Genomic DNA, 12,490 nt, shown 5'->3' with positions numbered 1-12,490 from the left:
ATGAGAAAATACCTTTCCTCACATAAAACATGCACATGGCATTGGTTCAGAGTAAATGGAGCAATAAAGCCATATCTGCTTTTCCCAGCATCAAGTTCTTAGAAAAGTTTGTGACCCGAAACTGAGGCACCCAACTTTGATACACCAGGATCTCTGCAACGGTGTGGTCCTTGACTGAGGCTTGCAAAAATGTCTTATGAAAGAAGACTCTGCAAGATTGTTTCAGCACTTCCATCAACTCAAACTGATGCTTTTCAGGCTCTTATTTGACACAAAAAAGGAGATGACAGATTGGAGGTGGAAGATTCACTTTGGGAACTTACATCCGTATGACACCAAAAAAGAAAGTAAGCTCTCCAGCAAACCCTCCATGTTTGTTCCCTTTGATATTTTAGTTCCTTGGCTTTATTAGTTTACTTTTGTATCACTTATTTTAACAACAGAAAAATAGAAGATCACAAAGACGTGGCTGCAAAGAAGGCAATCAGACTCATAAAATTTTATCTTAGATCGTTTTACATTTCCTGCCCTAATTATTTTCCTCTGTGTCTTATTTTTAGTGTCTGTCCTATAATTGAACCTTGGCAGACTGACACGCAGTCAGGATGTATGGCACAGAACTCCCCAAAGCATTCAAATCCATAACGCAATATTTGAAGGGCTGAAAACAAGTCAATGACACATACAACTCCAGGAATCACTCCAATCACTGAATAAATATTTTAAAACAAACTGTAATTTGCAACTCATAAAACTGATTCGTCTATAAAAAAATGAGCTATTATAAAGAGAGGGAGTAACAGCATTTATGTTATCTTTCTTTCCATCTTGAAATGTTTTCGATGTGTTTCATTAGAACAGCCACTATCTCTTCAATTTGTATGCACCTACAAAAGCTTCTGCAGATGCTTAAAATCCAGTGATTTTTCCAACTGCATATACAACCACACAGTTTTACTGTTTGTTTCACAGCTAGTGAAATTAAATTGGCTTGAGATGCTGAAATATCAACAAGCTTTAAAGTAACATTTTCAAGGAGGGTGGGAAATGGCTAAGGGCTTCCAGAAAAAACAATGAGCCACTTGCCAAATTTCTATGGAAAGTCACATCCATCACACTAATAGGTGCTGTAGTGAAAAAAAATATATACTTAGCAGTTAAAGAGATTTTCAGGTTGAAAAGTAATTGACCAGATTTCACTCTGTAGGCTAATCCTCTCATATGTCCTGCATGACTTATTTGTTCACCTTTGCCTGGCAACCTAAATTGCATCACCTCTTCAGACTGCAAATCTGCTTCTGACAGAACACCGGTATTCTCTACATAGGTAGCATAAAAAAATTAGTATTAAACACTAAAGCAACGTGACACTCAGAGGTTCCTCTTCCCCAGATGTGAGGAGCACACAAATCACAAATATGCATTAATATATCCAAATAAAAAGACTCCATTGGTCTTAAACCATGACAGATTAACATGCTTAGCCCTTTAGAAAGCCCACTGTTGATACAAGTCAACTGGGACAATGTAGATCTCAGGATGAGGCCAATCTATCAGTGCAGGATGCCCACTGCAAAGAGCAATACAGAATACCAAGCAGAGTACTAACATCAGCAGCTAAATATAGACACTAAAAACATCTTCTGTTGCATACTGATTAGATTGAAACACTGTCAAGGCAGCTGCTGAAAGAAACCTGCAGGAAAGATGAATTCCTAGGTATATGGCCAAACCTAAAAATAGCAGGTATTGCAACAATTACATGTGGCCATACATTAAAGTATTTTTATTTTAATAAGGACTTGCTCCAGAATCCTGCTCTGCAGATTTAGGAACTAAGTCTGCTTTGGAATAAATTAGATGTGGTAAGAGATTGGAACCTGACCTGTGCCTTTTCAATTTAAGGCTTAAAGAGAAGTCAGACTACATTTTTAGCATAAGAATACCAGAGATACCTTCAGCTAGTCAAGAGAAAAACCTGTGAAAGCCTTGCTTCACTTTGTCACATCCTTCTGCTACATAAGACAATAAGAAGTCCTTCTGCCAGACTTATCTTCATCCAATATTTCCCCTGAGCAGATTTTTTTCTAGTATTCATTTCCAGCAATTTAAACATACCTAGTGAAAAGTGAACACGTGAGGTCAGAAATGAAAGATGTAGAGTATGAGTCTGATTAGCACAGAGATTAAATCAATCTTTAAAAAAGAGATTTCAATGTTCCTACTGCCCTTATTGAAAAAGCAAACGCCGCAACAAAGGCCATTGTCAATTCTTTGCCTTTAACCAGCAAATGCAGCTCCTGGGCGCGGGAAGATTCCCTTGGTGGGAGTTCTGCGTGAGCTAGTGCATTCCCACCTAGCTGGTGGAGGGCACAGACATCACCTCCTCCAGCAATAGCCTACCAGCTTCCCATCGGCAACGGGGGGGAGGCAGCTGTAAAACACCTTACAGCCCTCCTCGTACTCCAAACTCCTGCATCTTGGACCGCCTCCATTCAGCGAAGTACCGTGAGCTGTATTTAAAACAGCAGCTCCACCAAGGGCAGCAGGTACGCGGCACGATTTACCACCCCGAGCAGCAGCAGCAGTGAAGGCAGTGCCTAGTGTACACCTGCTAACTCAGCAACAGCTCCAACAAATAAACGTAACCGACGCGGTACGGAGGAACAGGTAGAGGTGCGGGCAGAAGGCAAAACGCCCAAATAATAAACATTTGCAAATAATAAAGCGCGGTTGTAAGGAAAGTGGCGATACGGCAGCGAGCACGGCGCTGTAACGCCGCAGAGGAAACCCACCCAGGCTGCAGCGGACCCGCAGCCACACGGGGACCACCCGCGCCCCGCCGTCAGCAGCCCCCGGCCGTGCTCCCGTCCCGTCCCGGTGCCTGTCCCGGTGCCGGTTCCGCACTCACCGCGGCCGCCCCGGGCCGTGCCGCCCCGCACCCACGTGCGCAGCCGCCGCCGTTTCCCGCGGCGCGCTGAGCGCGGGAGCGGCAGCCCAAGCCCCGCCTCCTGCTGCATGACGTCACCGGCGCGCACCTGACCGGCGCGGGAAGGTCGCGCCTTAAAGGGGCCGCGGGGCGGGGGGCAGGTACAGGCTCTGCGGGGTCACCCCTCGGGACGCTGCAGCACAGCCCCGCACCGAAACCCGGCTCCTTGCCAGGGAACAGGGAAGGTGCAGCGAAGAGATACACCTAGTAAGATACCCCCGTGGCATTCAACTCTCTTTTTCCCCCTACAGATATTATTCATTTTTTTTTTTCCCCTGACATTTTTAGGCATTTAGAGGTCTAAACATTTTTTCATGCTCGGATTTTTCTAAAAAATATGGGAATATTGGTACGTGTGGGAAATTGTAAAATAGAATTTATAGAACAGTTCATCCCTGTCTGCTAATAATAGAATTGCCCATACTTACTGATTTCAGACTGTACACGGACAGAAGTCATATGATAATGCTCTAATTATTTTTTTAAGTAGCTAAAGCATCTGAGTTAAATAGATATTGGTTGTAAACACCAAATGTTAAACGCTTTTACAACTAGGAGATATCATCCTCAGCTCTCCAAGCTATTACTCAAACAGTCAAGAAAGTTTCCTCAGTTGCTTTTCCATCTTTCATTCTAAGCTGAGAAACAGCGCGCCACAATCAAACTGTTACATCTACACTGTAATTACAAGAAACAACACTTGTCAAAAGCTAGGCTGGTAATTTGTTAGTGCTGGTTTCAATTCAGCATCTCACTGTCTGAAATACTAGTGGCAAACAAGCAGCGAGGTTTTATTTCAAAGTATGTTTAGAACAAGTTACCTTAATTATCGACAGCTTTCAATGTGGAACTTACACAGAACGGCCAAGGTTGGAAGGGGCCTCTGAAGATAATGTAGTGTATTTAAATACATTTTGGACTAACGTATTTTTCACCCTCAATGAAAATGTATTTTAAAATACATTTTAATCACTTTTAAATGTCACAAAAAAAACAAAACAAAACAAAACAAAAAAAAACACCATCACCACCACCTCAGTTGATTGTTACCCATCCTGTCTGGTGTCCTTTTGATCACCGAGCTCCCGCCCTCCCAGCCGGCTGCGCTGCTCGGGTTGGAGCCTGGAAGTCGGCTCTTCACCGCTGACAGCTCAGCTATTGTCTGCAGCGTGTTTGCAGTGCTCCTGCTTATCCAGACCATTGTGTTGCCTTCCTGTTGCTTTCCCCTAGAAGCAGCTATTAAATTAAACCAACATTACACGTATTCTAATCCAACACAGCTTTCCACTGGCAATCTTAATATTAAAATCTTAATAATTAAAATTACAGTTTGGCTCTGTTTTGCACAGCGAGATCACGACCAAATCACTACTAGATAGACCTTATTCTAATTTTATGTAAAGAACGGTGATTTATTTTTTTCCCAACTGTCATCAGCCTAAATAAATTAGATGCCATTTCAGAGCACCAGCTACGAGGTTTCTAACATAAGATGTTCCATTTACTTTTATTGCAAGGAGAGAGTTCAAACTCCACGTTACACCGAAAATGGGTGTATCTGTCTCATAGTCCATGCTTATGCACATAAAAATCCTTGCATGGAAATACTGCTGAGGGGTAACAGAACTGTAGAGGTTAGCACTATGGTCTGTACTGCAGAAAGCAGGCAGCACTAGAAAACTCCAAGTATTTAAACAATTTGCACAGGACGTACTCATTAGCCTCCATTTTTCACATCAATCAATCAATCACCTACAGTGTTTGCAAACAACAATGAACTTACACTTCCAAAATGAGTTAGGCTTATCTTTGTTGTATCAGCACCCGCTGCTCTACTAAGCGTTGGCCCTCCTCTATTTTATTCAGAAGTTTAGTCCATTGATTGAACAAGAGATTTTTTTGTGCCATCACTAAATTGCGTTTTTGGATCCTAATCGTTCTAACAGAGACTTCATAACACCATACTTACTTATGCTTACAAACAAAGCTTCTATCATGTATCTTAATGCTGCAATTCTAGAAAAAGAAAGAAAAATGCTAGGTACTTGAGAAGGACCTCCAACAACCTAGCCCAGCATCCCAACGTGGGCAGCAGCCTGCCTGTACCAAACAAAGAGATGCGAGGAACTTTAGTTGGTCAATCGTAAGTTAATAGTTACCTTATTTTCCTTAAGTTAAGCACAGGAAGTGCAACATGCTGCACCACAAACAGTAAGGCAGATGGTCTGCGCTCACTCGGGAGATTTTCTAAAGCAGCAAAGCGAGGTAGAAGTCCAACTCCATGAAAAACTAAATGATTTAAGGCACCCGCATTCCAGCTCTTGAAAAGAAAGCCCTGAGTTTTCTGACCTACCTATTGCTAAAACAAACATTTCCTCCTGCTTTCAAAAGCAATAGGTGAGATGCAACATGCAATTATGCTTCTCATTTAGGTCTTCATGGTAATGTGAAAGCATGGGGTTTCCCACGTGTGTGTCCCACAGTACTCAAATGCTTAAATTATTTGTTGTCCTATCTCCAAAATACAGCTTAATGAACTAGAGGCTGGGATCCAATTAATACTGTATTTGTTCTTTCACACTGGCAAGGATTCTGAGTTCTGGAGAAGAATTTGCTCATTAAGTCCTTTTTTTTTTCCTTTAATAAGTGCTACATTTTTTCTGACCAACTAGCCTTTCTGTCCATCTCATATCCTCACTGATCCACCAAAATGCACATTAAGCATGGAAACCTACCCTTAGGTTAGGTGCTTGGGAGGCAGAAACACAGGGAACAACTTCGCCACAGCACCAACCCTTCGCTGCCGTTGCGAGCCCCTCCATTAGCCCTGTTTTTCCACCGCACACCCAGAAGCATCGGCGCTGCTTAGAGCTGCTTAATGAGGTTGCAACATCTTGCATTTTCTGTAGTATGGTATATCCTTATTATACATTCCTCCTACATAGTTGTCTCATCCTTCCAATACCAGCGGCACACACTATTGGCATTCTCAGAGATTTAAGCATTTTTTGGCTTACTTTTCAAAGACAATTTTTATCACCGAGTGTTCATCAGCAATAAACAGTGTTACCTTGCATTCCACCACAGTAATGATCACACACACTCCAAGTATCTACATCACTTGCTAAATTCATACAAGCAGCTCTAAATTTTTAATTTCAAGTAAGACTTTTAAAGTAAGACTTAAAAGTAAGCTGGTTTTCATGGTTCAAAAGCATACCATTTAAATACGACCAGAGCTTGGACAAGCACAAACTTGTGAGTTTTTCCCCACATATTTGTCTGGAAATTTGAAAGCCAGTGATGAACATATTTAAATAATCAATACTAGCTATAACTTCCTTTGCAGATAACATGAACACAAACATCCAGCTTCAAAAGCGAGATATGGGAAGAAGGAAAAACATTATAGGATGTTGCAAGATGCTGGGCCCCTAAAGCTTCCCAGTCAGACACCTCCCTTGTTGTTAGGTATTAGAATGGGCTGCCCAGGGAAGTGGTTGAGTCACCATCCCTGGAGGTCTTTAAAAGACATTTAGATGTAGAGCTTAGTGATATGGTTTAGTGGAGGACTGGTTAGTGTTAGGTCAGAGGTTGGACTTGGTGATCTTGGAGGTCTCTTCCAACCTAGAAATTCTGTGATTTAAAGGCTGCTCATCACCTCTTGTCCAGCTGTCTGAACTTCCACATTCCCACAACAGAAACATCTCAAAATGGCAACATAGTAATAATAGCATAAATGAAAATGGCAAAAATGTAAACTGAAAGCAGTACATAGTAAGTTATTAGAGAGAAGAAACACTGAAATGATGGAATTTCCTTCATATTTACTTAAACAAAAACCTCCATTAAAGATTGCTTGAAGCTGACACAAATTCCACTCTCAGGCACAGAATTCAGGTTTGGCTTGCTATGCTGCACACAGGCTGTTGGCTTTGACTCATGCAATCGCTTATTCCTCTTTGAGGAAATAGGAACTAAAATTGCAAAGCAAGGTAATTTCCAACTGTGATGATTAAAGAAGTGTGTTCTAGGGTATAATAATGCAAATACAGACTTGAAGGATGCTAACAACACATGTTACAGCCTCAGGTAACTGAGGCTGCGCTCATTTCTCAGTGGAGAAATATACAATGGATATTGGGAAAGTTGTCATAAACAAAACAATTACCTACAGTACACTCCTCGTTTTCTTATGATAATAACACGTTGAGTCCCCAACGTGCTGGACTGACAACTGAAGTCATTATGAAAATAAGGAAGAAACAAAAACAAAAAACTATTAACTATGCCTGTCAAGGGCATAATGTAGGAATAGTGAGCTGAAAATCTTGTATGGCATACCTTGTACTTACGGAATGAGGTACCAACACAAACAAGATGAAGGCTACTGACTTGGGAGACTTTCAAAGCGTTAGACCGGCAGCAGGCAGGTTGGCTGCACTACAGCTTTCTCGGGTGCATACTGACTCAGGGTATGTCATCTCCATTTACAAAATATTTTTTTAAATCACTAATATGAAAAAATAGTCAAGAAACATCCATATCTAGGGTGCATGGGTTTTAAAATAATGTTATACACAAACACACACACAACAGCAACACTCTGCAGTTCTCTTCCTGGGGCTTGCATACTTCTCTCTTCCCCACTCTCATTAGTTCTGCCTTTCCTATCTGGCCCCATTTTCCAGACCTCAAATCATTTGACTACTCAGCTTCTTTTTAGCTGAAATGGATTTTCTCAAAGGGTTTGCCCAAACTAGATGCAATACTTCAACTGAGGTCTTCTCTGAGATAAAAAGCTTATTTCCTATGTTTTACAGGCTGTACTTATTTTTAGCCCTCCTCATGTAACATTTGTCCTTTTATAATAGTAGGAATCGTGGAGAGTTGTCTTCTATTTAATTATTCCTTGCTCTATTTTTGCATATTTCGTGATTTCCATAGAATTTCAAATTGCCTCTATTTATTTCCTAAGATTTTCTCAATTTCCTCCAAACAGGTTTTGACTCGTAAACTTGTATTCTATACATCTGTACTCCCTCCAAGTTCAGGGGGCATTTTTAGTGAAAGAATTTTGCAAGCACAATCGCTTTCTATCCTATCACCAAGGTCATTAACAAAAACACTGAAGTGAACCAGAACGAGAACAGACCCAGCAGACCGTGCTGGATCCGCATTCAATACAGCCATTTCATTCTGGCAGACGATCATTAATAACCACCCACTGGGCACAGTCATCCACATCTCGCACCTACCCTACCATACTTCCTTTCAGGACGTGTTTCTTCACTTTTTTATAAGATTATTGCATGAAACAGTGTCAGAGACCTCACAAACATTAAAATACTAATGTTTGCTCTTTTCTCGTCAATTCACAGATCTTATCATGTTACAGAAGAAAATTAAACTGGCACAACTATCTGCTCCTCCTATATTTGTGGTGGTTGTGACTCATGTTCTTGCTGTCTCTCAAAGCCTGATAATGTGTGCAAGAATTCTGCACAAGGATTTGTTCAAAACACTGAAGACAGAATAATCTATGATCTCCTGTCTCCTCCTTCCCTGCCTGCCCTGTTCATTTTCAAATCTTCCAGCATCTCAGATAACAGCTAGTGGTACTAAGGGAGCTCTGGGCACTGAGGGGGGGAAGAGGGTTGGAATTTTTGGATGTTTTTGGTGGTGGGTGGTGTGGTTTTTTTGTTTGTTTTTTAATATGTCAAAGGATGAATTTCATCAGGTACAACTTAGCAACCTACCCAAATACTAAGAAGTATGCAGAAGGCTAGCTTCAGACTTGCCATCCATCTTAAACGTCCTCTGTGCTTTTTATTTTCTCCGTGTGCTAACTGCTGTTCACTTCTGTTCCTCTTCTGCTAATGTTTTGAGAACACGTTCATGGTACATGCCTCACATTCATCTTACATGACTATGCTGCCTATCAAAAAAAATAATAATAAAAGTCACATCGGAGGCATGCATATTTAGGCAGCTAGGAACACCGAGTGGCAAGGATTGCTCACGAAGCACCAGTGCTGCAGAGCTGTCTGCAGGCAGCACAGGCCCCACACAAAGGTTTAACAAGCAGCAGGTACTTCCAGCCCAGGTGGCAATTGCTAGTTCAAAGGCCATCCAGAGAAAGTCTGCATTAAGGCAGTGAAACTAACAGAACCAGAGCTCTGCAATCCAGAGCTGCAGCCACACCAGCCCAATTACAGGGCAGCCCAATTAGCAGACCATTTGCAGCATAGCTTGTGTCCATATAACATCCCTGTACACCTAACTAGGCACCCACAGCCAGGCTGGATGTGCCAGTGTGGGTACTTTATTCACATACACACATACTAAAGCAAGGATTGCAAATACAAACCAGATTACAACCCGACACTGATGATACTTCAGATACTTTGGCTGTAGCAATGTATTTATTCTGACAGCACAGTGCACAAAACCAGAGCGCCTTCAGTACATTCCTACGTTGTTACACCACTGCATTTAGAAATGTTACTTGCTGTCATTGCCCAAAATCTAACTACATAATAATAGAGTCTTATTATAGAACATGGGTATGTGGCAACTTAAGATTTAAATGTTTGATTTCATTATTTTAAAATAGCAACAAAGAGCAAGAAGAAGAAAAAGTTTAAAGACAGCAGCAGCTCTGGTGCAGCTCTGCTGATTTTTGCCAGATGACTAATACCTACATTCTCCTAAGCGTACTGTAGGGTATTTATCATGCACCCAAATTGTTTATTTCCTTTTCACAAGAGTTATACAATGATTACACAAAACAGAAAACTGTTTGTTGTCTTCTGTGTACACTAAGCACACTCAAAACCTTCTAGTTGTTCCCCTTACTGAAAAAAAAAACAAAACCACTCATACCTAGCCATACGTAACAAAATAAGTATGACAGCTTTACACAGTTGTAAATTAATAAAAATGGTTAGGATAACAAAAGCATCTCAACATTACGTAGTTCTCCTAACGGGTGCCCAAAGTTCATCTGGCACACTGTATAGTTTTGTGATAATTCATAAAACACAGAGAATCTAACAAGTTTAACATTAAAGGAAAAAGACTGAAAAAAACTACCTATGTAGGTTAAGATGGTAATTTAGTATTTAACTTTTGAGAATTATCTCATTTATCTATTTAATAGTACAAATACTAATGCTTTTAAAGAGGACAAAGCCATTCCAGACATACTGTTTTGCCCACCACAGAAGAATGATGCTAAAACAGTTATTTATTATGACTTAACGTGACACTGACCATCAGCTCAAGTGTGTGAACTGACTAATACACTTCTAGTCCAATTATGCTGAGAAGCAAAATGTGTTAGTATAAACTACTAGTGAGCTGAGCATAGATGCTCAAGGGAAGTTTTGGATAATATACTAACCAAAAACGATTTACATTGCAACTGTTCACTGATTTACAGCTAACCACATTTTGACAAATGAAGCAATGTTTTAAGGACAAATATTCAGGCTTTCACTGATAGGATTTTAGAGGTATTTGGTGTGTTGTTTTTTTCTTTTGCGCTAGAGGCACACTAAAAAAAAAAAAAAAGATGAATGTATTGGAAACCAGTAGGAATGTTACAAATGAAACTGTTCTTTTTATGGATCCTGCTAGCAACATTGAACACTAATCACTGTTAGATAGCACTGTACTGGCCAATTTGCACTAGGCTGGCATTCAGTACATTTTGAAAGTGACACTAAATAACAACCAGTTTAGATTTTCTTTTAAATGAAACAGATGAATTTCTATTACTTCCATAACATAATAATTTCAACCGGGAACTCAAGAACATAATGTGTTGAGGAAAATTAACGTGGTAAGAGGCATACTTTGCAGATGTGAGTTCCACTGCTGCTTCATGTCACAGCTATTTCCATCCATTAAAAATAACAATAACAAAAAAGACACCGATGCAGGCTCCTAACATTATCTTTAAACTTGGAAAAACATAAGAACTCTTTCCTATCTCGTTCACTATCTACTTCATGATTAGCTTCTCTGCTGTATTCATAACAGCACCGTAATTCAGTCCAAATACACATTGAGTTTAACAATTCTCTAACAGGAATGGAATGGGTACTACTATCTGTATTCAGCTGTATTCACAATGCTTGATTACACTTGGTTGTAGCTTAGTTTCATCCTGTCTATGCAGTCAGAACCCGTAACAAGAAGTAGTCACTGCTAATTAATCCTAATCTTGAAAAGACTGAAATATGCAGGTCAGCTTCTGAATTAAATCTAATCTTGTCTTGTGTATAGATATGCTCTTAAGAGACATTAGCAGAATTATCTGCTAGTTCATAAGAACTCATTGTAATGCAGTCTCATTATGTTACTTCGCACATCCTCCAAGAACTTCATTCTTCCCCACAAGAAGAAGTTAACAGATTTTAGAACTATTTCTGTAAGAAGGCAGACAGCGCAAGATCTGGATGCTGTTCTCACTGAACCAGGGATGTAACAGCACTGGAACAGCCAGAACGCCTGAAATCTATTCCTAGTTCAGCAGTAACATCCTCTGACAAGCCAAACCTCTGTGTCCATCCGTTCTGTCTACCTGTAACACCTTACCAAAGGAAAATTTGTTGTAATCACTGGACTGAAAGACTCAAAACAGAATTACAGTAAAAAAACAAAAGGTGAAAAATATGCTGAGAAATGAGCTCATCTCAATTACTTTGAAATTTCAAACAGTAAAAGGAACGCTGCCTACTTACATAGCAAAGATGATGAATAAATCCTCAGACACCAGCTTGCCGGGGAAAGCCTTGTTTCTGAACATCCATCCCAACAAACAACGTAGCAGTGCCACAGAAAGCAGCTGATTCTCATTCCATCAGATTTCAGCCTGCATAACAGCAGGGCACAATTTTACAGTGAAGGCTGGAATGGAAGCTGAGGTAATAAAGACACAGTGGAAACTAACACTGTATTGGCCCAGTTTTCATTCCACTAAAATTTTAAGTGCTGTCATCTTTTCCATAATATCAACCCACCCATACTTGTTCTTTGAACAGATAAGCTGAACCTAAAGGCATTACGAAGCAAAATGAAAAAGTGCATACCCCTGTCTTATGCAAGAGCCTGCGCTTGGCAATGAACGAAAGTGCCAACCTGCTCTCATTTGTATTTACTTCCCCTTAGATGAGTCAACAGTTTGGCAACTTAAAAGCTGGATACTTTGAAACTGCAAAGTTTAAACTGATTGCATTTATGAAAATTAGATCGTGTCCATAGCTCTATTGAAAAATGTGCTTATATTTTACTGAGTAAACAACTTTTGCCAGTGTTATTACTTCTGCAGACACAGATGTTCGTTATCCCTGCTTAATTGGGCACAGCAAGAATTAATCTGGAGCCAGGGCAAAGACAGAAGAACTTAGACAACATACTGTCTCGCTAAAACCACCTTCCACCAGCAACCTAAAAAGCTGTGCCACCCCACAGAGCACTGCGGGATCATTAGGC

General features: G+C 40.4%; 1 protein-coding gene across 10 annotated transcripts in view; it reads right to left on the bottom strand.

Annotated features, from left to right (window-relative positions):
• The window catches only part of USP54 (ubiquitin specific peptidase 54), a 98,877-nt gene that overhangs the window by 73,294 nt on the left and 13,093 nt on the right, over positions 1–12,490 (bottom strand). Inside the window, exon 1 of one of the 10 annotated variants that reach the window (XM_072040113.1) lies at positions 11,740–11,884. The exons of 7 other annotated variants lie outside the window; for them this stretch is intronic. The gene's annotated coding sequence lies outside the window, so the exon portion shown is untranslated. Of the gene's footprint in view, positions 1–2,795; positions 3,040–11,739; positions 11,885–12,490 lie in introns of those variants that run through there. 2 more of the 10 variants (XM_072040111.1, XM_072040112.1) reach the window with 2 other exon arrangements.

This window comes from Anas platyrhynchos, chromosome 6 (assembly GCF_047663525.1).
Source record: "Anas platyrhynchos isolate ZD024472 breed Pekin duck chromosome 6, IASCAAS_PekinDuck_T2T, whole genome shotgun sequence".
Lineage (NCBI taxonomy): Eukaryota > Metazoa > Chordata > Aves > Anseriformes > Anatidae > Anas > Anas platyrhynchos.
This window is presented reverse-complemented; position numbering and strand designations above follow the sequence as displayed.